At 38.6% G+C, this 26,363-nt stretch overlaps 1 protein-coding gene and 1 long non-coding RNA gene across 3 annotated transcripts in view; one reads left to right on the plus strand and one right to left on the minus strand.

Annotated features, from left to right (window-relative positions):
• Positions 1 to 21,143, plus strand: part of LOC105672349 (uncharacterized) — a 36,083-nt gene extending 14,940 nt beyond the window's left edge. The window contains exon 3 of the long non-coding RNA XR_001100801.2: positions 21,097 to 21,143. This is a non-coding gene — a long non-coding RNA (uncharacterized lncRNA). The remainder of the gene's footprint in view (positions 1 to 21,096) is intronic.
• The window catches only part of LOC105672314 (Dpr-interacting protein kappa), a 157,197-nt gene that overhangs the window by 124,703 nt on the left and 6,131 nt on the right, over positions 1 to 26,363 (minus strand). The gene's annotated exons all lie outside the window — the stretch shown is intronic.

Raw genomic sequence — 26,363 nt, forward strand, 5'->3', positions numbered from 1 at the left:
CTCTGAAATCTTTTTTTTATTTTGCAAATTTAATATCACTGCAAAATGTACTAGAAATTACAATGAAGATTGAAGAAGTTATTATTAGAGAATTATTTGAGAGAATTCTAAAACTTCTTTAAACTCCCTGCAGCAATATCTGATTTCAGTTAAGCTTTGCATCTCATCCTATGTACATAATCTTATTCAGCCTCATACAGCTAGGTATCGCTAGAAAATTCAATTTAGACAATCTGTGATTATCAGGATTATTATATCAAGAGGTCTACTTTCTGCAATTTCTACTTTCTGTTATTTGCAATTCATGGAAATGATATACAAGCACATTTTAAAAGTGCTTTTCCTTCCTCTCATATATAAAATATTAAAAAATGTTAAATTTTAATCAAAATTACAACAATAATAAACCTTATTTTTAGTTTAAATATAAATTATCTTAAATATGCAAATCACACACTTTTATAATAATTCGAATATCGTACGGATTGTTTTTTGCTTCGTTTAGAATGAATACTTGCTAAATCATTTATAAGATTCGCATTCGGTGTGCACGGTAAAATCAGAGCATTTCCATTTGATGAAAACTCCTTGGCTTTCACGGCGCGATTTATTACATCGCAACTACACGCACGTTACAATTGTTATTCCGGTGGATTTATTTCCCTCCTCGTTTTACATGTCACAGTCGTAAAACGCGACCGTTAAATGTTACTCGTGTTTTGTTGTGGCAGAATCGGATCAAGGAATTGTCTTGCTTGAAACACAAGTGAAACTTGATTTCTCGTTAAAGATATTTTATAGCTGGAGCAGCTGACTTTATATATATATATAATAAATTTTTCTACAAATCGTATATTATTTTCTAATTCAATATGAGAATATTGAAGAGCTAGCTGAAATGAGATCAGTTAAGCGTGTCTCAATTGTTCGAGCCGAGTCTATACGGCGCCGTATTCTTATTACAATGGAATCTATTGTACGCGGTGGATGCCGCGAATTCCGTTTGAAGTTAAATTCATGGAGCGAGAAGATTATAATAGTCTTATAGGTATACATATACATGTGACGGCGTGCGCCATCCAGGAATGTGATGAATCGCGCCTTTATCACCATCGCGTTCCCTTTACAAGCCCCCGAGCGCGTGTCAATAATAGCCTTTATTCGCAATTTACCCAGTTACTCTTATAATTTCCTCATTTCCATTTCACGGAGATGGTCGCTCCTTTCGCTAAGAAGCTCCTGAGTACCTCGCCCGTGGGCATTAATATTCAACGGTTTCAGTTATGAAAGTAAAGTGAAAAAGTAACGTCCCTTCGTCCTCGCGGGTTCCCGGCCATGCCGTCCCCTCTCTCCCCCCCCCCCTCCCCGGTCGCACCCATCTCACCACCGACGGCATATAGCGCGCGGAACGGCATATTTAAGTCAATTATACTATTTAGCATTGTAGTCGGATAATGGCGTCAGTTGACTCAATTATTTCGTTGAGAGATTTAACGATGCGCCGCACGTTTCGATAAGAGGCGAAGAGAAAGGCCGGAAGACATACGCAAGACGTAAGAACTTCGCGAAGCGGAAACATATCGCGAAATCGTGCGGTTTCTCCCGCGGAAACTGCTTTTATGAATACCGCTCCAACGATTATGAATTGCTTCACGAATGTGAACACGTTGTGATATCACATATTATAACTAAATCAAAAATATTTTACTACTTTGCTCTTCAAGCCTAATTTAATAAACTTCAGAGGATTTTAAAGCGCAAACGCGCTTTAAAAAATAAGCTAAAATTAATGCTTGCGCGCTCCCGTGCTTCTCTGAAAAATATGTGCATTCTCTTTATTCGTTATTTCAACGCGAGTGCTTTGTGGCCGAATCTCTCCCTCTCTCTCTCTCTCTCTCTTTCTCTCCCCCTCCCCCCTCCTCTCTCTCTCACACTGTGTCTTTTTGTTGCTCTTGGTTTCTCCCGTTCATGGTAATTTTATTATGATAAGTATACCAGCATAAAGGTATACACAGACGAACGCAGATACTCGGAATAGTTTTGGTCATGAAAAGCGCAGTATTTGGTTCGCGTTCGTACAACTCGACGTATACTGAAGCTATAGCATTGGTTATGCGCTTTATGAACTCAGCGATCATAAATACAAGACTCAACCAAGTCGTTGAAAAGATATATAAACTCCACGCGATTTCATCGGACTGGCGTGTACCGATGTAGTGATACATCATGAAACGAGTTTCCGGTCAATATATTTATCAATACCGACGCTATCAAACATCGTTCTTGCAACGTTAATCAGTTTACCAACATGCTTGGTCAGTTGCCAAAATTAACGCTCATTGTGTATATCATACATTCGTGTTAAAACGATGTTAAAACGACATTACTCTGATCTCTACATAAACTGCTCTGAACTTCATTATCATCACAGGCCGCATGTTACTTTAAGGACATCAATAAGCCATTCTTGTATTTTACGTCCAACCATAAAATTTACGTAGCGTGTCACGACTACTGTAAAATTTATGTTAAATTTATGTTAAATCGTTTATAAAGTGCCTTTGCTATCTACTTTTTGTAATCATTGCAATAAAAAAAAATAGTATGCCGCGTTAATGGCTCAACGCCACGAAAATCGTTCGTGATAAGTGCGACTTGATCAGTGTTTTACATGTTTATTATAGTAAGTTATGTTAATATTATCAAGTTCGCGTAGTACCGTTTTTGTGACAATACTGTAGTGCATAATTTTATTGCGATCTATTTAATTGATTAATTTAATTGTTAGTTTTTTATTTTATAGATAGTTTTATTACAAATACATAAGCAATAGTGACAATAACAATATTTTAAGAAATGACCAAGATAGCAATCTCATTTGCGCGCAATAAACAATGTGAAAATTAATTTTAAGGAACTTTTATAATATGACTATTGCATACACCTGTTTTTTAAATATTTTTTTCTCTTTTTTTTTTTATTGGAGATCCGATAGTGTAGAGAAAGCTTGAAAGGAAAATTGTTTTGATAGAATTTAAATTTTTATTTTACTGGAAAATAAAAATCTCGAAAAAAACGTACGATGTCCAGAACAATCAAAAATGTTTACAAAAATCTTCAAGCCTTCGTATTCATCTGTTACAGAGCAGAATAGCTTTTACTACATTCACAAAGTTGATTCGAGAATCGACTAGCACTGGTGTTTTGACGTATACGTGTGAAGTGAAAAATCGCGAGTGGTATGATATTAAATAAAAGTTAAAATACTCAGCCAGAAATTGCAATACCTTATAAACGCGAGTCAAATTAAATTTGTTTACGCTAAATTTATAACAGTATTGCATGAATCTCTAATTACAACAAATTAGTACTTTGTAAATTAAATGAAAAATCAACGTGAATCAACAATGAGTGAAGATCAATAATATTGCTTAGCTATTTGCTTATAAAACACGTTTGGTAAAACAAATCAGTGATTCAATTTACACATTTAATTTGCAAAGTTGGAATTCACAAAAGTTATACTAACGTTTGTGGAATGCTTTATCAATGGTATCGACCTACGCGTGGCGATACCGTAAACACGTACCTACTGTGAAAGTACAAAGTGACGTAATACGTGAAGCATAATCATCGTCATCACGTGGCTTTCAACGCACGCACAAATCGATGACGGGTGTGCGGTTACGTAACGGAACGGTAGAAACGTTCATGAAATCGGATAACGAATTGTTGCCACGTCGAGGGCTCGAATTGCAATCGACGAAACCGAATTATCCCGATCGCGCGTACCCAAATCGCGGTGCTAATTTTGTCCCCCGACGCCGAACTTGATGCCGTAACCCAACCTTTTCATGCCACCTTTTTTTCCCTTTTTTTTTCCTGCGCAACGACCTGAACGCATTTTCTACGCGACTGCTTTCGAGAGTGGCGTAATTGATAACGTTTTCTTTACGTTATTCAGCTTTATATTTTCCGGCGCTGCGTCGATAAATATGAAATTTTATTGTCTGGAAAAAATAATCGCGAGTCGCTATCTTTTCAGGAATTCCGCATCTATCATATCTACGGAAATCAAACGAATAACACGGGAAACTATTTTATGGAAAAAAATTCCAGTCTAAAATTTCAGAATTTCATATAGCAGAATAATATCAAATCCATGAAAAATGTCCATGACACAATTATCGCACACTTAAAAGAAAAACAATATTGATAATTTTATTATTTCCGAGAAAGAGAAATGAGCTAACATAGTTTTCTATGTCTTCGCTGGAATTAATGTGGCACATTGTCTCTCTCAAAATAAGCGCACCAATTATAAATTAATGTGTCAACGTGTTTAAGAGAACAGGCAGCAGGCGACGTAGCCGTGCTTATAATTTCGAATTTAGTATGCACGTGTAAGGTCTGTCGCGAAATCTGTTACGGCAGCGACAACGAGGAGGTAATAGATAAATTTGGTTTCAGACTGCGTGTCCTTCTGTGAATAACAATCAAGAGCACGTTACGCACGTAACGGCGAATGAGAGTAGTAAAGCCAACGGTAGGGTGAGATTAACACGCTCGTAAAGCGGCGAACAATGACGAAAGGGGTCGTTTTTGTTGCGGGGGAGGCCTTGTTGCGCGAACTCTTTAATCTTCGTGTCGTAACTTTACGAGACGATTTCCTCGCGCATTAAATGCGAAAACGAAGGGAAGCGTCAGAAAATTTTGAAACTTTAATGACGCTACTAATACGAAAGACAAATTACGTTACAGAAATTCATTACGAATTACGTAGGTTGTCACGGTGACGACGACCTCTTCTGTTCTGCGATAAGCGTGAATACTTATTTTCGTCCAGCAATTTATATCAACTCATTTTTCTCTCTGCTCGTTAAATCCCGAATTACGATTGTATTTAAAGTTAAATTGTGAAAGTTATATTTTTATGATGCTTTTTTTTAATCATGAAAATGAAGAAGCAAGCGAAGCAAAGAGTACACCGTTGAAACATATTATTGCAGCTGTGCCAATTGGTACTCTGAATATCTGCAGCATTATAATGAATGAAAAAAATGAAATATCATCTCTTATTGTTAGACAACGAGTCAATTCGGAAAAAGGGAAGAGGATTAGTATAGAATTTCCGAGTGGTGCGGACAAATCGCTGTTGTTTTATAATCCGGTTATGGTTTAATTTATTGATTTATTATTTTTATCCTACATCTATATATTCATATCCTGTTGAGAAAACTTGTCATTAATGTGTATTTCTATAATAATAGATTTAGAGTTTTTTATACAATAATGACGTCAGAAGTAAAAATATATACTGATAATTTTGCAATGAAGTATGCTCTCGTAGAAGCATTTACGATTATAAAGAAAGGATTAAAATTAAAATCTCAATAATAATCTACTTATATATAAATGCTGTTCTTTGTAGAATATAAAATAATGATGAATATCTGAGATATTTCACTAAAGGACAATCAATTACAAATTCGTTTAACAATGGGACATATAATGCATACAGGTATCGCTTTATAGTATAGAAATGTAATATTAACGTGCAAGCAATATAATTTTAAATTAGAATGGTTTTAAAATAACTTTACATTTCAAATGCGAAACATATATACATATGTATATTTATACAATTAGACATATAATATAAAGCTTACTTAGAGCCAGAGTTAGGTTTTGGTGCTCATGGTGTTATATATATAATTTCAATATATTTAATTTCAATATACTTAAATAAAAAAATATCGATCGAAATGGTATAATGCGAAAAAACTGGGACCGCTATAGTACTTACCGTTCGTCTGTCCCGAATTTAATTAAATATTTTGTTAATATTCATGTTGCGGATAGAGAAGGAGAAATTCAACACTCTGCCGCGGGGCTACATTAAAGCGGAATGAATGGTACTCGTTTGCAATTGACATTGTGAACAGATCTGACAGAAGCGGGTCGACGCAGTTCACAGCTTTCTATAAACCAAATAGCAGGCCACGGTGTCACAGAAAAGTTTGCGTGTGACACCTCTTTGCTTCGCGGCTGGTGCGAAAATTCGCGCTCGTCACAGTTCAAAAGTTTCTTCGTCCCGCCTCTCCGCCTTTTTCTCCTTCCCTTTTGAAATGTCTTAAAAATATAACATTTAGTTCTATTCGCACGTAGCAGTTATATAGATTTCTTCTGCTCTTTCCCCCGTATTGCGGATCATCGGATTGCATTAACTCCCTCGTGGCGATACACACCGACGACGGATCGAAACCGTAGCAAGATTTAATAAAAAGGTTATTTCCCGCAACGGGACTCAGATAATTGGAGTCCATATACGCGTCGTCATAATGAGGTTATATATTGATAAGACGACCGTGAGCACGCGAGACACACTTAAGGGAGAATATGAGAAGCAACGCAGGCGAAACCGCACACATATGGGCCGGAAGGGGTTATCGAACTCGACGTGGTGATCCAATCATCCCAAGACGCTGTCATGAAATTGCCTCCAAACTCTATTCTATCCGCGTGGCACGGCCAATTGCCCGCCGCTTCAGAACTCTCGAAGAAACTTTGCTGCATTTCGGATTAAGTCGGCCGGGCTTAAAGCTCCTCCACCGCGCGATCGGCGACAGAGCGTAACCGTCGCGACGACGACGACAGTGGCGGTGGCGGCCGGTAGGAGAGGCGATGGGGCTGAAAGAATTGTTCTTTCCACCGAATTACGTCTATTAAGTCCGAGGAGCCATGCCGCGCCGCATGAATGGAGGAGCGATGAATAAAAAGCGGTTATAACGAGCGCTTTCTAATAGAGGCGAAATATTCCGGTGAGATGTCGATTAATAACTTCTCGGGTAAAAGTTAGCAGACGTTCCGCCGTTAAGAATAATCAGGCCGAGCAGGCCGGGGAGGAGAGAGACGAGTCGGAAATATTGTTTTCTCCGTTGGATCGCGCGTTATTAACTTCAGAAATTGGGGCATTCGTGTATGAACGGAATAAGCAGCGCGCACACGCGCGCGGAAATGAAGGTCGATTTATTGTGTGACGATTAAGACAATAGTTAATGAATAGGCCGTGTTGTGTGCTGAAGAGTTAATAAGCGATTAGTTGCGCGTAATTATGTTTGCAAAGAGGCAATAAAGCGACATATAATTTATTTTCCTTCAAATTGTATGTTAATTGCTAATTAATCGATTAGAATTATAATTATCCGCTTGTAACAGGTTATTATGTCATTCATCATAATATTATATCGTTTTACGATAATTATGACACAATCATGTGGTCGTGAAATATATTTTGCTAAAATATATTTTACTAAAATCATGGTTCCTGATGCGCATTTCCAGTTTAGATTGTTGCACTACCTAAACATTTCCCGTATAAAGTTTTAACTGGAAATGTTTGTTTAAAGATAAACAAACACGACATGATAAATAGAAATGAACAAATTTTGTTATAACAAATGTCTTGCATATCTACCGTGACAAAATGAAATGTATATACAAATTGCAGTCGCGACTGTTTTATAAGAAAAGAGATGTAGCACGCGAAATGCGACAATCGATAAAAGATATTTTTAGATAGTTTCCAATACGGGTTTATGGAAAAGTGATATTGGAACACGAAGCTATCGTAAAACCAGCCAAAAACCAATGTGAAATTTTCAGTTCAGCGACTTTAGTGCCTAAAATAAATGAAGCTGACGTTTCATAAAAGAAGAAATGTTGCGAGTATCATGAAATCAATCTCGAAAAGACCAAGATTTGGATTTAGAACTAATTTTGGAGGATTTTTATATATTTATGTATTTATCATATTTTGCATATCTTCTTTTTTGTGGTAATGTTATGTTTATATTTTAAATATTAATTTAAACAAAAGCACATTTTTATTACAGTTTTCTTATCTACGCCATGTGCTTCGAAATTTAATGTAATATTTGTTATACATATTTTCCTCAATTACTTTAAGGTTTAATATTTTTTTTTTTTATATGAGAAAAATTAATGTCATAATATGTTTATGAAATACATAATCTTCTCAATTAATTCTCTGAAATGCTTGAAACACTGTAAATAATACGTATTAATGCTAACGTTGTAATATCAGGAAGTGCTTTGTAGTCTTCACTTTAAAGGTTGATGGAAAATATGTTTTGAAGAATGCTCGCGACATGATATCCACATACTTCACTCTTGTCTCTTTGAAAGAGGATATGACCCAATTACGCCCACAAAAGGGGATAGCGCATATCGCGTATATAAAGTTTCATAAATAGCACATGGACGAGATTACTCTTTACCCTGTTCTCTTCGAGTGCAGGAAGCTGCATACATTTTTAGCCTGTTTTATTTAGGTATTCGAGCGAAATACTCCCTGTCTTTCCCTCCCGCTCCGTTGTTTCGTCCTTATTGCGTCGCATGCATTTTTAAACACGATTCCTTCGAGATAGCGTCGGTGATGTACGATGCAGTCGATATCGCGCAATGTCATAAGGGGTTGATGCTCTAATTCCACGGTAGTATATGCTGGCACACCCTAGAATGGCATGTCGATGCATCTTCCCAAGACGGATATGTTGAATTAATATACGTGGAATGAAATTTATCGGCATGAGTTTATGGCCATATTTCTCGCGCGCGTTGCAAATTGAAAGGACATGTTGCTGACGAAATATATATTATACGTATATATTTTTAAAAATTGATATGGGAAAATAATTATGTACATTATGTCACGCTTGACGTGTATTATATTATATGTCAAAACTACTGAAATATATTTCAGTGTATTTAAACGCTGAAATTCCGTTAATTCAAGTCGTTAAATGTCAGCATGCGCATGATATTATAACATATCTCATCGTAATTTAATAATTTCTTAATTACTTCGTGCACGATACTGCACGCTCCCTACGGATTTGAATGGTACTGCTTGTCACTTGCATATCATGCTTTACTAAATCTCTGGCGAGTATACCTTCGTATTTAATGTTCAATAATATTGCGTACCAGAAATAGTTTTGCAAAAAAGTATAAAAAATTTGTTCACATAAAAGTGTCAAATATATTTAACCGGCTGAATCTTGACTTAGAGACATATGAAAGTTTCCTCGCACAATTTATATACGCGTATAACGTACCAAAGACAAAAATAAAGAACAGTAAATATGACGAGGGGAAAAAATATGATTACAATCTACTTTTATTTTTCTGACTTTTTCTGCACGGGAAATATATTGACGTGTAAGAGATATAATATGTGTGACTATCCCAGAGCGACCTTTTGATACATTTATGAAATGGAACGTTATAAAACACTTTAAAGAACAGTTTACTTGCCTCGTGCGTCGAGAGACTTCCGCAAAGTGGCGAGCCCAGGTCGTTACTCGAACGACGCATATACTGCGCGTCATTACATCATGATATGCCACAAAATGCGGGCGTCTATAGTGAAAAACAGAGTACCGCATTATTCTAAAGCAGGAACGTTCTGCTTCATATTCCGTTCTCGAAGTTCAGTTCTTCTAGGAGCGACGTAGAAATCCGGGCGGGTAGAGGCGGCCGCGGCGAAAGCGGCGCGAGAAAAAAGAGACGGGTGGAAAGGGTGACGGGAAGAAAATGGTAGGTGCCGGTTCCTTAACTACTCGCGCAAGAACGAGGGATTGCGCGTTGCCTTCTTTTCTCCCGAGCACGTTTAATTTAGCCCCCGGAGCGAAAATCGAGCGAGTCACGGTAAACCGACGAACGAATAGATGGTGCACTTACGGGGAGATAAGTGGCAGCGGTGCCGGCTCCTTGTTTGCTAATCTAGAAGAGCACCCCGGGATCATCTGTTGCAAGCTGTTGCGGCGAAGAGCGATCGCTAATGGTGTTAGACCTACGCTTCTCGCTCGCATCCGCCCGTCTACCCGCGTGCGGATACGCGCGTGCACGCACACGAGCCCTTACTCTCTTTGCATGTCCGGAGGAGTCGGGACAGAAGGTAATCGATCACCGGCACACGATAGCCTCCTACGCGCGCCGATCGGCCCGTCCGATTCTTTAAGCTTGAATAATAAATACGAGAGAAATCAATGGTCAGCCATTATAAAAGCAACGATGAAAGATGCTCTCATGGTTTCATATGGAAAAATACTATTTTCTTGGAAAGGAGATTTCTTGGAAAAGAGATTTCTACTGCTACGTGCATCGCGAAATAAGGGCGATAACGAATAAGTGCATTTGAGAGCCTGCAATAATTTGAAATATTGAAAACGATATTAAAATAAATTATAGAGTGCAAATCTCTTAAAGCACAAAATGAAACAATTTGAGTAAATTACAATTTTTTTATCGCAATGCTATTTGTATTAACATTTGCGGTGCGTTTTCTTGGGAAGTGTAAGTTTCTGTTGAAATAGCTGTGTAGTAGATAAGATATCTTTTTATCTCAAATCAAATAATGATTTTTTTTCTTTCTCTTTCGACGTTACTCGGGATAAAGAATTCTTACAAATTCACAATTATCGCTATTCCTTCAAATGCGTCCGTGTAGAATACGAATACTGTAGAGTGCGATTGCAATTATTTTCTAATTCAATGTAAGTTCTTATACAGATGAAAGCAAAATTTCAATCTTAAAGTTTTCCCTATGGTTCATTACTCCGTGCCGAGGCACAAAAGCTGCGGAATTACATCGAATATTAACATTGGATTCAGTATGGCCACTTATATCCCCGGGATACATCGAAAACTACTGAGAGGTCAGTAACAAGGTAAAAAAGTTTATGTCGACGTAAAGAAATTATAAAGTTCAAAATCTCATTGCGTTTAATGAGAAAGTAGTCCGAGAGTAGCGGCTTGCGCTGCGCTCCCAGTACCGAAAGTTACCGGAGTGTTTGCGCCTATGAAAAAAGAACGCGGCGGTCCGGCGAGAAGAAGAGAAACGAATGCAATATCTCGAATATGTTTCTTAACGACATGGAAATTTATTTCCAATTCTCTCAATGGCGTATCCTTCTTATCTCGTTTTGATATCCATTTATCGGGAATCCATTCGTAGCGAATGCCGGATTCCCGATGCAGGATGGGCTCGCGAAATTTCTTTATTCTTCCCTGGAGAGCCGTTTATCCCGTTACCGGGCGGGCCACTCGTCAGGGCATTTCACGGGCTATCCCGGTACCACTTTTGAATTCATAAATTTCAGTTTTCTGAACGAGTTTTACGGCCGACTAAGAACAATGGTGGGAATTAGATGGAGGAATATGTAATGCTTGGCCGCTATGCGCTTCCGTCGAAGTGATACTCGGCCAATAATCCGACGTTTCGATATCGTCAATCAATTCACGTGATCGATATGTAGATTACAGGTTGTGGGTCGTGACACAAAGGACTATTAAGGGCTTCCTGTCCTTTATGGTACTTGCTCTATTCTCCTCTTGTCGCATCTATAAAAGATCGCGTTTTATGATAATCAGCTTATGCACTTTTATTATTTTTTATACTCTTATTTCACGTACAAAAAATCTAGACTATACTTGTACTTTACGTATGATACATATATACATTTTAAAAATAATAAACAGCAAAAAAATTTTACGTGCATATTTAAATTAATATTTTAATTACGAATAACTTAAACTCCTATTAAAACGTATATATGCATCTAAATAATTTGTAGGGTATTCATTGACATCGGTGTGAAAAAAATCACAAACTTTTGTATCTTTCTCTATTTATATTTATATCGTATATCTCTCCCTAGTGGTTTGTACACAAGAAGCATTATATGCTGTGCGTTCTTTTGTCAAGTAACGTAGCGAGCGCGATTGCATTTTCATCTGTATACGTGAAAAGGATTCTAGGCGAAAGCTCGTCCACGGTCGCCGTACAGGTGCCGTTGTATACCGAAAAGGGGGAAGAGCCTCGAATGGGAGGGGCGAGCACACGAAGCCCTCCGTAAATCGTGCTCTATGTAACGATCGGGCATAGTAATGAGGACAAATGAAGTGGCTGAATTATACGCGAATGTCCCTATGGGAAGCAGGTACCCGCTGCTCATGAGTTATTCATGGGAGTCTATCATAGCCACTCCATCCAGATTGCGAGATTAATCGAGCGCGCGCACTCCTTTGCTCGTCCACCGAGCGCTACCCCTTTATGTCTGAATGTCTCCCAAGCTTCTTCACACCTCACCGGAACGAGGCGTCTGTTTTCTCAATCTTTCGTTCGACAAACGACTTCATGCATTGAATCACCGGGCTCGTATTTCCGCGTAAACAAATTGTCGCGATACATCATACTGTATCGGATATCGCAGAAGGAGCGAATGATATTTCACGGCTAAATTTGAAGCTCAATTTATCTCAACAAATTTGAAAAATTATTATTTATTGCAACTTTTTATAGTTTTCAAGAAAGAATATCTTAGAATATTTTAAATTAAAATTAAAAAGAAAATCGCGAATTAATATGATGAATATATTCATATAATGAATAATACAATAGTTCGTACATCTTTTTAACGCATGTGTGATTTTCAATATCTTGTAATACTTTTTCCTTACAGCAAAACCTCAGAATATTGAATTTAATGTGTTATGTTAATTTATTTAATAAACAATTAAATTAATATAATATTTAATCACGTATAGATGAACAAGCCATTTGTGAATTGTTCATTAATGTGAAAAGAGCGACTTAATGAGTAGTCAATCATGCGTAAGAGTCAATTGCATCGAATGCAAATGTAACTCGCCGGTTGCTGATATCATTCTAACTGACCTCTTTATAAACTCGCGTTCCGAGCTACTAGTTTACTCGCTATTAAATCACCTCGATTTAAGCATTAATTCAGATTTCATTCTCATTATGATTCAACGTTTATTCTCGTTTGTTATAACTCATGCGTGATCAATACGTATTCACATTTTGAAAATGTATCTTTGATAACGGAGTGAATATTTTGCCTAGTTTACTTAAATTAATGTTAAATATTTCTTATATAAAAAGAAATAGAAATTTTTATTAAAAATTTTGTATCGAAGTAGCTATCTGAGTAGTTATCTAGTTTTTACTTTACATAATTTATTCAATTAAATCCGATGTCCCATTTTCACAAATCGATAAATGAACCGATTTTAAAGCTTCTTATTTTTTTATAATGCCTTGTCATTTACGTATATGTGATACTAATTTCCTCTAAATTATGCATCGTGTGCTTACTCGACACACATTTCAGTTTTAATTGACTATTGTAGAACAGAATGATTATTTTTGCCGTAATGTCGTTAAACAAATTTTCGTATTTATTTCGATCTTCAACAAAAACGATGAGAGAGTTTCAATTTCTCGTCAATCGTAAAATTCTATATTTTGACCGAATGATTGCGATCACCCAATTTATTACGTACTGATCTACGTCCAATTCCATCTATAGCATTCCGGCTGGAATACTCTACGTTGCGTCATGTTATTACCGTGGTCCAAACACATGCAATCTTCATGCCACGATCACGCCGCATTAACTTTTAACCGCAACGCAATACGGTCGTATTTATTGCGCGCGCTTTTACTTTTCATGTTTGGAACAGAAGTTTATCTGCGATCCATTGGTCTACCTTGTGTCGCACGCAGAGATATATGAGACGCGGTTACAATCGCAGAAAGAAACTTAGGTTCAGCGAACAATTTTCAATTCAATTGTAAATTCTGCGATAAAAGCGCGCCCGCAATTGCTGGTATCGCTTGAACCAATTAAACCTTAAACTCATATAAAACCGTTAAAGTAAAGTTTCCCGCATCGTCCACAATGCGACACGCGTACGTGCAATATTGTTCGTCGCGTCGAGAATAGAACGCATTTATATTGTTCCCAATATTACACATATTATCGCGTTGGTTGCAATGACATTAGGGATTAGATGCAGCCTACGCGGCGAATCCAAACTTATCCGAGAGATTTCGAGAATGTCAGAGTTTGATTTTTTAATTAAGATTTTTAATCTCTGGTGTAATTTGATAAATTTATCAAAGATAAGAATCTCTTAGCTTAGCAAACTTCTGTGCTGTAACGTGTTTTGATCTAACGTAATTTTTCCTCTTGGACCTGCCGCGGAACTGCACTTCACTCTCACCAGTATACACCAGTAATTTGATCGACCTCGAACCGCAATACGTCATTTCTGCCGGTGCACGCTCCATCCTTGTATCTTTCGCTCACCCTTCCGTACTCTTTCGTGAGGGTCCTTCGGTGCAATATGACGTTTATCCGTTCGATAAGCGAGATTTTATTGCCCGTGTAAATCCAGGCTTTCATCGCAACCGACGTATGGCACCGGACATTTAGATTTATTATCGGCAACAAAATTATAGCGAGCCCGAACAACGGGCTTAATACTAGCCGGCGCGAGGGCACGTAGCAAGAATCGGAAATACGCTGAGATTAATATCAAGACGTCAATGACGAGACGAACAATTTCGTGCCAAGGAAGCTCGAAATTTGTAATGACGTATAACTTTTCAAACGACGTAGAGGATGAGGACAGTAGTAATCCGGCAACAAGTGAATATACGCTTGAAATTGAAGTCTGTCATCGCGCTGCTCGGGAAATTCCCGGAGTCAGATCGATTTGAAGCTTGTTCAATCAAGAGGTAAAGCCTCTTTGCTGACGACTGAAAGTCCCCGCCAGGGACGACGATATCGGCAATGTCGATAGTAGCATCGACGATAATGGCGGCGCAGTGAAATGATTTGTCCTTGGCCATTATTGCTGCAGGAACCAACGGTCGTCGTCGTCGTCGTTGTCGTCGGGTAGGCAGTCGGCGGCAGGGCTTAAATCGAGTAAAAGCACCGTGGGAGAGAGGCCGGCAACGTGAAAGGGTTTCTCTCACGTACGCGGTACGTGTATGTCGATACTGCCTGTCGGAGGATAAAATAATAATGGAGAGGAGCGAAGACGTAAAACGCGAGAGGCGATTTCTCTGGAAGCCCACGTTTACCTGTGCGCGCGTGCGCGTTTTCAGATGTTGAGTATTTTTCTAAGCGACACAGTTGGCCAGAAACTGTGTGTCCGAGATGCAGAGGTGATTCGAGAGTGTACCTGGGTCGTGTTTTATGATCGCCGAAGGGTAACGAAACGCTGTCACAGGCGGGAATGCGCGCCTTTGAATTAAGAGGCCGATCGAACCATTTGTTCCGCATCCACCGCACGTTTTTCTCCCATGATCGCGGAAATTAGTCCCGCAAGACGGCCATCTACCGTACATTCAGACTTTAACGGTCCTCGACAAGAGCGAGAGCGCGCCGCAGATCGAGCGTAAATCCCAACGGTGGATTGGTGGGGATACCTTGGTATACGGCAGGAAGGCCGTCATATATAATTTTGAAAAAGTGAATGCGCAAGCTAAGTAGATTAACAAGATGAGAAAATAAGGGAGCAGACGATAGGATGATAATGAATGCGCTCGTCTAAGGGCAAGCCGGTGAGGATTACTGTTATAACGGCGGGCGTTAAATTTTCGCGCGGCAAAGGATCGATGTACGTAGGTAGCTTAATGGAAGTGATACGCACGTGGAACAAAGGAGAGGCAGAAACGAGAAGATGTAATTCAACGTGTCTCGATACTGAAACAGAGTGCGGTAGTGGCAGTGTATATTCCTGAGACAAATTTTTCTCCCGCTTTTATCGATAATTCTTCCTCTCCCCAGAATGTGGATGTGCCGAACCAGTCGCGCCGGAATAAAATATTACAAGACCGTGCAGTAAAGAAGATGTCGATTACACGAAACTAGCGGTGGAAAATGTGGAAACGGGACAGCTTAAGAGCAACGTCGACCCGTTAACGTCGTTCCACTAAGCATTGATTCCTCGCAAAAGTCAGTGACATATATTCGTTGCGTTGCTCTAAGACGAAAACGTTAAGCTACTGTCCAGACTGGATGGTGGCCAGCGATGCGAAACGTCTGTGTACATTACTTCTCCAGCATATATAAAGTCTTAAACACTAGAAGTTACGAAGGTACTTCTTGTATTTACTTTAAAGTCTACTCACGTTAGAAGATATTAATTATTTCGCATTTAGGCGTCAATAAATAATTTTTATATGAAATCAAGAATTGTGATAGAAAATAGAATTATTTTTCAGTTAATTGAAGAGATTTCAAGATTTTTAATTCAAAGTTTCAATTTTAAAAAATCATAAAATGTTGAAATTAAAAAAATTCGTGAAAAAGATGAAATCTGATAAAGAAAAAAATTTAATTTTTACTCAGAGATATGAATTTAAAAAATATTAAAATGTTATATGATACTGAGAAAATACTTGTACGATCTTATAATGATACGCGACATAAACGGAGCAGTTTTATTTAAAAAAAATCCGCGAAGTAATGAAGCACTGAAAGAGAGATCACGATGCTAACGTGAGACGTACAGAAATTTGGAGGAATAACACGTAGAAAGTACAGAGAGACGTGAGATCTTTCGATAGACCTGCGCTACACACCACGAAAACCATTCTCCTCAGGATCTGACATTGGGGGACGGTTCGAAGCATCAATTTTCCTTGGCTCCATCGTGCGACTCCGTTCACGATCGTGCACCAACGTTTCCGGCTGTACCAACATCCACCAGTTCCTGCAGAACGCCATGTACAACCAACGGGAAAGGGATTGAGGAAGTTCTCTGCTTGGGCACTTTGAATACACTTTGCCCGAAACGACGTAGCCCCGTAGTCAGATCGAATCCCTGTCCCTCGTCGTTTCTCCCTCAGTCATTTCACGCAGATGCTAAAATGTATGTCGTTTTATCGTTTTTTCGATGCGTGTCTTTTATTGCCCGTTCGTCAAGAGTATCGGTGTGCGCATCAAAAGCGCGCTACGTCAGGCGAAATAAGGAAATTTTAAAGAGGCTTTAAAGGGAAAAACTTTTATCTGACTGTAGGATAGAACTATATAATCACACGAGAAAATAAAGAAAGACTATTTGACAAAAATTATACGGCGGGCATGAAGATATTGTTGCAAAAGACAAGGCTTCAAACGCTTTTTGTCGATCTCCACGTCGGAATTCAATTAAACGCTTTTACACTGAGTTCTTGAAATTGTTACGGATTACATGTATAACAGAAGGTTGTGTAATATACGCTACAATATACTGAAATAACTGCGATACATTCTACGTAGACGCAATATACACTCTGTGTTTAGTGGTTATAACAAAACGTTAAACCAAACGCTGCCTGCCCGCATAGCTATTAACATGGCTCTATCGTTATGAATTTAACATTATTTGCCGCAGTGCGCTTAATGCCGCGCCGACATTATGTTTATCGTATAGATTCGCGTACAACAGTACTAATGGTAAAGCTTCGACTTGTTAAAAATGCCTCTTGCGTCGTTGCGCTAAGGATGTTAGAAGAGGTTTGCGTTGTAAACAAAAAAACAAAAAAAAAAACAAAAATTTGTTACTGCAATATAGAAATGCGCTGCAGTCTCTTCAACCGTCCGAGCTAAGCTCTCTGCATCCGCCGGGGCTTGACTAGCAGTGTTTTAAGCAAATCCTCTCCGTTTTACCTCAATGTGGTTCCAGATATAGTGGGCGAAGCGACGTCCGCGATAAGCGCGCTGGTTTGGCGCGGGTATGCAGATAATCCATACGAGCCGTCCTATACGATCGCACCTTATGTACGTCGTAAATAACACGACTTTCTCGAGCCGTGTCTACGTAGAAAACTCAAACTATGCCCGTATCTACGAATCATTGCAGCAGTTCCGGTTGTCTCGCTGTCCGATCGATATCGTGTCGTCTTATCCAACGAAGCGGCAGCGTCTCCGCGCGCGTCTTCCATCCGACCTAAAAGACCCTTCAGAGGAGGTATGCCTGTAATACGGCGATACACTCATTGTAGAAGCTGTATGAGAACGCGTTGCATTCGTAACGGGTACAGGATGACTGGAAAAGTCGCACGACACTACGCTCGCAGTACAACTTGTAATTGCGACTGCTTGAAAGCTCGAGAACAATCGAACGTTCTCTTTGCTGGAAGCATCAAAGATCACTCTCCGTGATTGTGCAAAAAGATATGAAAGTTGTGAGTTGCGATCTGAATTATTCGATTAAATCGGATGGTCAGACTGGAAGAATTTCAGGTAGTTCCAACGATTTCTCAATTATTCGAGATTTATTTGAAACTTTAACAAATAAATGTATGCAATGTCAGGCATTATCTGAAATATATTTTTAGAATTTTTTACCACATAGTTATTAAAATATATTTCATTTTAATAAAGCTTTTATTTGTAAATCTGTTTTAATTGTGCAAGGTATTGGCTAATAAAAGAAGTTTCCATATAACTAAAGGTAGCGATACAAATTTATTTTATCCGGCTATATTAGGAAATAACAGTTTCAATTCTCGCTCCAAGAATGCCATCTTCAAATATAACCCACTTCTTATGTCGGCTGATATATTTCACAGTCATGTGCAACAGGCCGTTTTTCGACGTTACCTCCGTAGTTGCAGTGTAAAGGAATTCTAGAGGTGAGCCCTGGTTTCTGCAGAATAGCTAAATCGCATGTTGCATACGTAACATAAGACATATCGCCTTCTGGAAGTATGTAACGCATTTCCTAGAAAAATTTAGATGATAGTCATAGAAGAGAAAAATTATAATAATTACATTGCCGTTGCACAATTTATCAAGCGTTCCCATAATCAAATACACGTGTTAACTATATATAATTGTATAATTAATTTGAAGCTAACGTTATTTATAGAAATCGGTATTCACATTTATTGAAAATACGAAAGAAGTTGTTTGAAATATATATACGTAATAAAATTAAAGTTTATGCGCATTAATGCGCATTTGAAACACATCTCTGGCAATTATGCCATGATATAAAGAAAAAGTAGATTACGAACTTGTCGAAGAATATATCGCAAAGTTTGTGACAAACTTTATAAAACATCTTGTATGTTGCATAAACAACCGTAGCAGCTGATACGTTCCCTGATATTTTAGCCATTCACGTGTGACGACACTAGTGAATGCTGATGCTCAAAAGTTATAAGCAAGGAAAGCTTCTTCAGCGGCTTGGATGAAGCTGGATAAACGCCGTATACAAAACGTACGAGACGTTCTTAACTTGAAACTGCCTCCGACACCCTCGGGGCATAAGACGAGCCCGCTTACAATTCAAGGCATACACCCGCAAGGCACGGACGGTAAGAGGAAGCCGGTCCACGGTAGATTCTCACGCGGTAAACGAATTAGGGGTTGATTTCTCGGGTAGGTGGCCACCTATCCACTCTTGCCGAGCACGCCGCACAACGACCGCGCTCTAGCATGCCGTATCGTCCTTCCTTCCGGTTATCTATCGTCCTCTCGCCACGAATCGAGGTAAAGGGTTAGGTATACCGTGGCAGCGAGCCCGGTCGTGCCGTGAGTGCCGTGAGAGATAAAACCAATCACATGGCACTATACACACAGAAATTTATTGCCGCAGATTATCTGGCGAGAGTCCAAACACAAACACATTTCTTCCTTCGGCCACTCGTGAGACGGGCCGTTTGGGAGACGGGGGAGAGGGGAGGAATAAGAAGGAAGGGAGCCGTCGCGGCTGAGAGAGCCGGAGAGAGTAAAGGAAGGAGCGAGGAACACAACGCAGGGGGATGAAGATGAGATACAGTGAGCGAGAGAGCGGAAAGCTCCAACGACGGTGCGGGTCGTCGAGCTTTCTACTTGTTCCTTTCCCCGTGCTTGCGCGCCCGCCCACGCATTCGAGGTTCTCCGCGTTTGAATCTCGCGGAAGCAGGGGATTTCCCGGAAAAGACGTGCATCGCTTTTTATTGTTGGATAGACCATTTGAACAACAGCCAACACGGCAATCCGAGCCCTACTATGCGTAGCGTTTGTTCTGTCCTCGCATTCTCTTCTCGCCCCCATTTTCTCACTTTTCTCTTGTTTCCCCTTTTGTATTACATTGCTCGCGCCTTATAACTATGCGAGCTGACTTATTTTGCTCCTCTTGTCCCGGATCCACGATTTATGCGTTTACAAAAGAAGATAGACTACAACGTATCGGACTAAAATAATGCAAGAGCTAACTGCTGGCTGACAGATGTACGAGGTAATCCTTTAAGTAATGCACGTTTTGCCGCTAAAACGTGTTTAGATTTAATATTTAATCCAAATTTATGTATATTACTTTACGTATAACGCAAACTTGAGTCGATAAATTTAGCACATCGATACTTTCCCACTTGATTAAACTTTATAAAAAGTACATCAAGAAATTAAATTTGAATATTAAACTTTAATAAATTAAATGATAAACAAAAACGATTGAGATGTGAGATTATCTCTACATTTACGTTTTTTTTTTTTTTTGTTATTTGATAACTCATTTTATGCGCAACTGTAAATATAGTGCACTGTATTGCTGCAAGCAATACTTTGATAAATGGACATCACAATTTCGAACGATTTTATAACGTACTAAAAAAAGTACCTATTTGCAAATAAAAAAACAAGAGTAAAAAGGCAAGAATAAAATATAGTACATATGCGCATTTGCCAAGAATATTCCGATATCAGCTTCTGTATCTGGCCAATAATCTATCCTCGAAAGTAACTTAACGGGAAATCGACGTCGAACGCGAAGTACGCCCAACAAAAGCAGGCTACGCAACGGATCGGAGTATTTCCAATGGCAAAAACAACATTTTCTACAGGGCAAAGTGAAGAAGTTTTCCTATCGTTCGCGGCCGATATTTGCATAGCAAGCTCAATATCAAAGTATTGCTAGATTGGAGGCATTGGGGAAATATCTGGTTGTTGTTACGCCTCTTACGCGAAAAAATACTACTCACAGATCTTCTACGTTGCAATTATTATATGTGTTTTATCATTAAAGTATATACATATTTTAATTTGTAAATAATGATGTATATATTATATATACATAATGAAAATAATTAACGCAATTTATTATATAGTTATGTTTTAATCATAATGGAAATCATTAAATTTATGAAATAATATATAATAGTAAACATGCGTGAAATATATGATAATTTATTATAATTAAAATATGCATTAATTTTTCTAGGTGCGGAAGAAGCTGAAAATTTACTGGACTAGGAAACAACAATCGGTGAGTGAATTTATTCATTATATTATGATTGCATGTGATTACACAAGATGTTATTTGCTCTCTTTTCATTTGCCAATATTTACTACATAATTGCTAAAAATCGTGCTTCGACAATCACATTCTCATCTGCGATTTGCATTTTGACAAATAAGTAATAAAATGCAAAATAACTTTCTTTTCATCTTAATAGTAAACATTTTTTAATGTTTAACACAAATTATGCATATAATTTCAATATATATACATATATGTATACATTTTTTTAACTAATCTTATTGATAAATTTAATTGTTCTATGTTTTTGAAAAAGAATAAGTTGTCAAAGTACGATTTCGCAATCCATTGGCGCAATGAAAAAATTGGTTATCGATAGAATTGCTTATGTGACAATTGATATAATCACTTTAATAGTGCACTTTTCGCGAAACGATTTTCTCTTCTTTTATTGAACATAAAATTCAAGAGCTTTTAAATCGACACGCTTTGCAAAAAGAGCCCCTCTTGGGCAATGTTTAAAAAAGTATTGGTACAGAAGTATTGGTACAGAAGTATTCTGTATCTCACTGTAATTCTACTACTGCTTTTATAATAGCCAGACAATTTCTAACTATTGTTCAATTTGTAACTCACGCTTGCGACACGTTTGCGTTCCATATTTTGCGGCGTGGCAAAGTCGTTATGTAAATCCGTGATTTTTAAAAGTGAAATTGACTATCGTTTGGTAGTGCGCGTTATTAAGTGCAGATTCCTGATATTCATCGATTTTTCAAGCGAGCTGCAACATATGCAGTTAAAAAAGTTATTTATCCATCTTGTCTGTATTACATTTAGGATCAAATTTATCCGACGAGAATTTTGCTAGATTGCTATCGATCAAATTTAAATGTTATACAGTACGTAATTTTCATGTAAAATATATTCTGACGTACTTTAAAAGACACTCTAGCATCTGGTACAGAAAATACGGTTGACTAGTCTTCCTCGAGCGTTCCCCGAATGTCATTCAGCAGAGATTTGAGGAAATGGCGGCTTTTGTCTTCGTCTAGCTGGCCCATTCATAGTCGTAGAAGTGGACGATGAAGCAATCGTTTCAAATCGGTCGTTAGTAAGAAAGTCGTTCGGAGAATCTCTCGGCTCGAAAAGAGAGAAGGATATCTTTAGAAGTTTCCACCTATAATCGTCGTGCGGTCTTTAATCTAAAATCACGTGAAATCTGAATCCTTCCATTCTTTCTATTCACTTCTTTAATTCGGAATTGCTGGTCTCCGGAGGAAAAAAACTAGGTTGGAAGTAATGAAATACTAACAGCGTAGTTATTATGTCGTACACGCTTAAATTCACTATCGACTCTATTACCAATTCAAGAACATATCGAGTATATTAATTTGAATGAACTTAATCGCTAATTCTCTTCTGACCGCAATACAGTTTAAGTGTTATCGGTGAAGTATTGTATTTTGAAACAGCGCGACCATTAAAACAATGCAACGACCGATTATGCGTTAACAATTAGTCGACTGTGCACGCAATAATACGAATTTTCTATGGTAAAGTTTCTTGTGCGTAGCGCATACACGTCGTAAACATACTTAATAACACAACCGAATTAATTAACGGCAACAATTTGTCTTTCCGCTAATGTTTCCTAATATCTAATAATGAACCGATAAACATAGAGCCATAATATACCTTTGTTTGCCGTTACTAAACAGTTCGCTCATTTTAGTTGATTCAGTATCCCGTTGCTTCTCGCAAATCAAGCTTATTCAGCATTCGACTAGCCTTTAATCTATACAACAATGCTTTTCACGCGCAATGCACAGCGCGGTCAGCCTCAGCGTTAAACGATTCGTTTATGCCGAACGATAGAACTCTCAATTAAATATTATAGACATTAGAAACCGGTAAACTTTGAGCATACCGCCGGTGTGGGAGCGGAAAAAGTTCGTCGGAGATGTCAAACAGTTTCTATCCACAAATACCGGCAGATCGTGAAACTTAGAGACCACCCTTGCTCTGGGTACAATACTTCTCGGCATTCCCGCCACAATGGCGGTCTCGCATGCTTTATTAAGGAGTTCGCCCGAGGCCTCGAAAGGTTAACGTGGATTACAACCACCGCGGCGGCTTCTTTCTAATACTCCTAATTCCACGCGTCCAACTTCCAACTCTCCGTTACTACTTCGCGTTCCGAGAGGTGCCTGGGATACCGAATCGATCACGATACCCTACTCGGAACGGACCGTGTAAATTTCCACCTCCGCACCGTCGACGTTTCTCATTAATCGCTGATCGATCTCTTTGCCCGGTGATTAACGTCTCGCACGGCGATGGTGGAAAGAGTAACGATAGCGCGGTCGAGGGGGAATCGGTACCGGAAGAAGAGAACAATCGGACGGAGAAAGGAAAAGGGAGAGACCGGCCAGCAGGCGGATAGACTGACAAATCCCTAAATGTGACGGGCGGCGAGCATGAGGTTGAGAATAGACTCCGAAAAGCACGCAACAGTCTTAAAATAAATACACGACGCCACGGCTGCGTGCTGTAAGCGAGATTGTAGGCGGCAGTTAATTCGTCGAACGCGACGGTAAAAGCTATTCGTCTTCTGTACGTTACGTAAGTGTGCACCGACACTCGTTGAAGTATTGGGGCGTAAGGAGACACGAGGCATAATTTCCTCTCATTCCGCTCACATCACCATGAAGCACACACATAATGAGTACGCGCACCGTGGTTACATTGCTATGTCACGTGTCACGAGGGAAACTTTGAACGCTTGTCATCATGAAACAGCAGTCGCACACCGTGTTGATGTGTTGTTACACGGCATTTGAACAGCAACGACGATAAGAATAGGCGCCTTGCAAACCGAAAAAGGAAAGAAAAGAGCAAATCGGAAAGTTTATTACGTGATAACCCCGCTTACGGGCGCAAAGAGCGAAGTTCGCATAATCTGATATACAGCGCATTATCATTCAGGATGCAAAATTCGATAACCTATTTTCTACTGCACTTTCTTTGCAAAAGTTCTATTAAGGCATTCTAATTTATGTTTTCCTCGCAAGGACAGCTTATGATGTGCTCTCGCAATCTAATCTTTTCATATTTCTTAAAAGTTTTTGCATATAAATAATTTCTAGTAAATGTGAAAATAATCCTTTTTGTGTGAAAGCAGGATTATATATTCTATTACTTTTTATCGCATAAATAACACTGTAATAAATTTGATAAAATACGCATATAGTCCAATTATTTTCCGGAATAATTATGATGTCAGATGATAAAAAAATTCACCAGATAAGAATATATATAATCGTATTTATAGTAAGAGTTTAACGCGCATCCAATAAAATGATAATCGTTATATTTGGCTGCGTCGTCCTGCTGCAAATAGTAAAAATATCTCCTCTCCGGGAGATAAATTTTCCCCCGAGAAAGCTCGAGTAATAGCTTAAATTTTGCGCCGCGATCTCGCTGTTACTTATCGGAAAATACGACGTTCCCGTCTATCCGTTTGTTCGACAAATAGAGCTTCCCTTATTACACTGCTATGCAAACGTCACGCACCCGACATCGATACATGTAATCACAAATACCTTGTACACCAAAACCCTCTATAGATAACGTTAGACGCCTACGATAACGCCGTTTTGACATGACTTCCCAGTTCCATTAACGTTAAAAATTAAAAAAGCTGCGAATAATAGAACGATCTGAGTTACGTCGTAACATTTGATTTAAAAAAAGGTAAAACTTGGATGACAAGTTAATAACCGTCGCCACGAACATCCAATAGTTTCGTGAACTTTGGACGATGACCTTTAAGATAGTGAAAACTTGGAAGAGTGAACATCGTTTATATCAACACTTCACATCACCTTATGAGACACTTTAAAAAGCACGCTGAGATTATATTAAACAATAAATTTAATTGAAAGCAAGAAATGCGTTTTCGGATTCTGTGTGTTCTACTGGAAAATTAAAACTGTGAAAATATAATTACTATAGACAACAATCTAAGAAGTCTTGCAATAAATAATCATTCAAAAACTGTAGATTTAAAATATTCTATTACTACGCTATTATTAAAATCAGAGAATTAATCGATAATAAAAGTTCGAGTCTTTAAAAATAATGCGAAAACTATTTGAAGAATCATGTATTTGGTTCTAGTCCTAAGCTTTTGAATAGATATTGCGTTCTCGATGGCGAAACGCACAAAGAATGTCTCATGCCGCGACATAATGATGCAATATTGCTGACAGACGGCGAAGTAACAGTGCTCGCTCGTTAACGTTAAAGTCGTATATTTCGTTTCCGCTGGATACGCCCGAAATTCGTATTACGAGAAAGGCTCGATTCACCGCGTACAATGTTTATGCATTCCCTTTTGCGCTAAGAACAATAGCTCGGAGAGCAACCCACCAAAGAGCTTCCGTTTCCGGGGTTACCGAAGGTTCACCCCTCTGCACAAGTCGTATGTATGCGTTGATGCGTGTTGAGTTACTACGCGTGGGTTTGTAATACATGGAGAGGAGATTTTATACGTTCTGCTGCAATGAATAAAAAAAATTGGCAGATATTATCGTGTAGAATGGAAATTATAAAATAGTAGAGGTTGTTAAGTTAATTAGGTGTGATTTTTATATTTGAAAAAATTAAGAAATTAAGTTTTTTGTGCAAAAATAAAGATTATTCTCAATTTGGTATATAAAAGTCTGAGGCAAGTACATTAATTACGTTCACTTAACGATTTCATACGAACCATTAAATTTCTAAATAGAAAACGAGTTACAATGGATTTTTTGCTCTTAGTTCTGCAGACTTCTGTATCTTTTACAGAAAATTGAGGTCTGCGAGAGTCTTGAAAAGAATTATTAAACCGACGTATTGAAAATCGATTCATTTCATCTATTTTAAACCTTTTCCTTAAAATATGAGCCAAGAAAATGTCTCGGCCCTTTGCAGACCTTTGAAGGTGGTACGAGTATCGGTGCATGAAAACGCACTAGAACTGGAAACACAGAATCCGTGTCGGTGGTTGCGGCTGTGTCGGCAATCTGGACGCGCGCAAAACAGCGCTTGCAGCTGACGTTTTACACTTTGCGGTGGCTGATGGTAGCCAGATAGGTTCCTCGACGCAATTGTCCTGCGCTCCGCGCGCAATCATCCTTGTCGCCTCAGTCCCGCGCAAAGTTCGCGCGATTCGTCCTGAGAACTGA

This window comes from Linepithema humile, chromosome 6 (assembly GCF_040581485.1).
Source record: "Linepithema humile isolate Giens D197 chromosome 6, Lhum_UNIL_v1.0, whole genome shotgun sequence".
Classification (NCBI taxonomy): Eukaryota; Metazoa; Arthropoda; class Insecta; order Hymenoptera; family Formicidae; genus Linepithema; species Linepithema humile.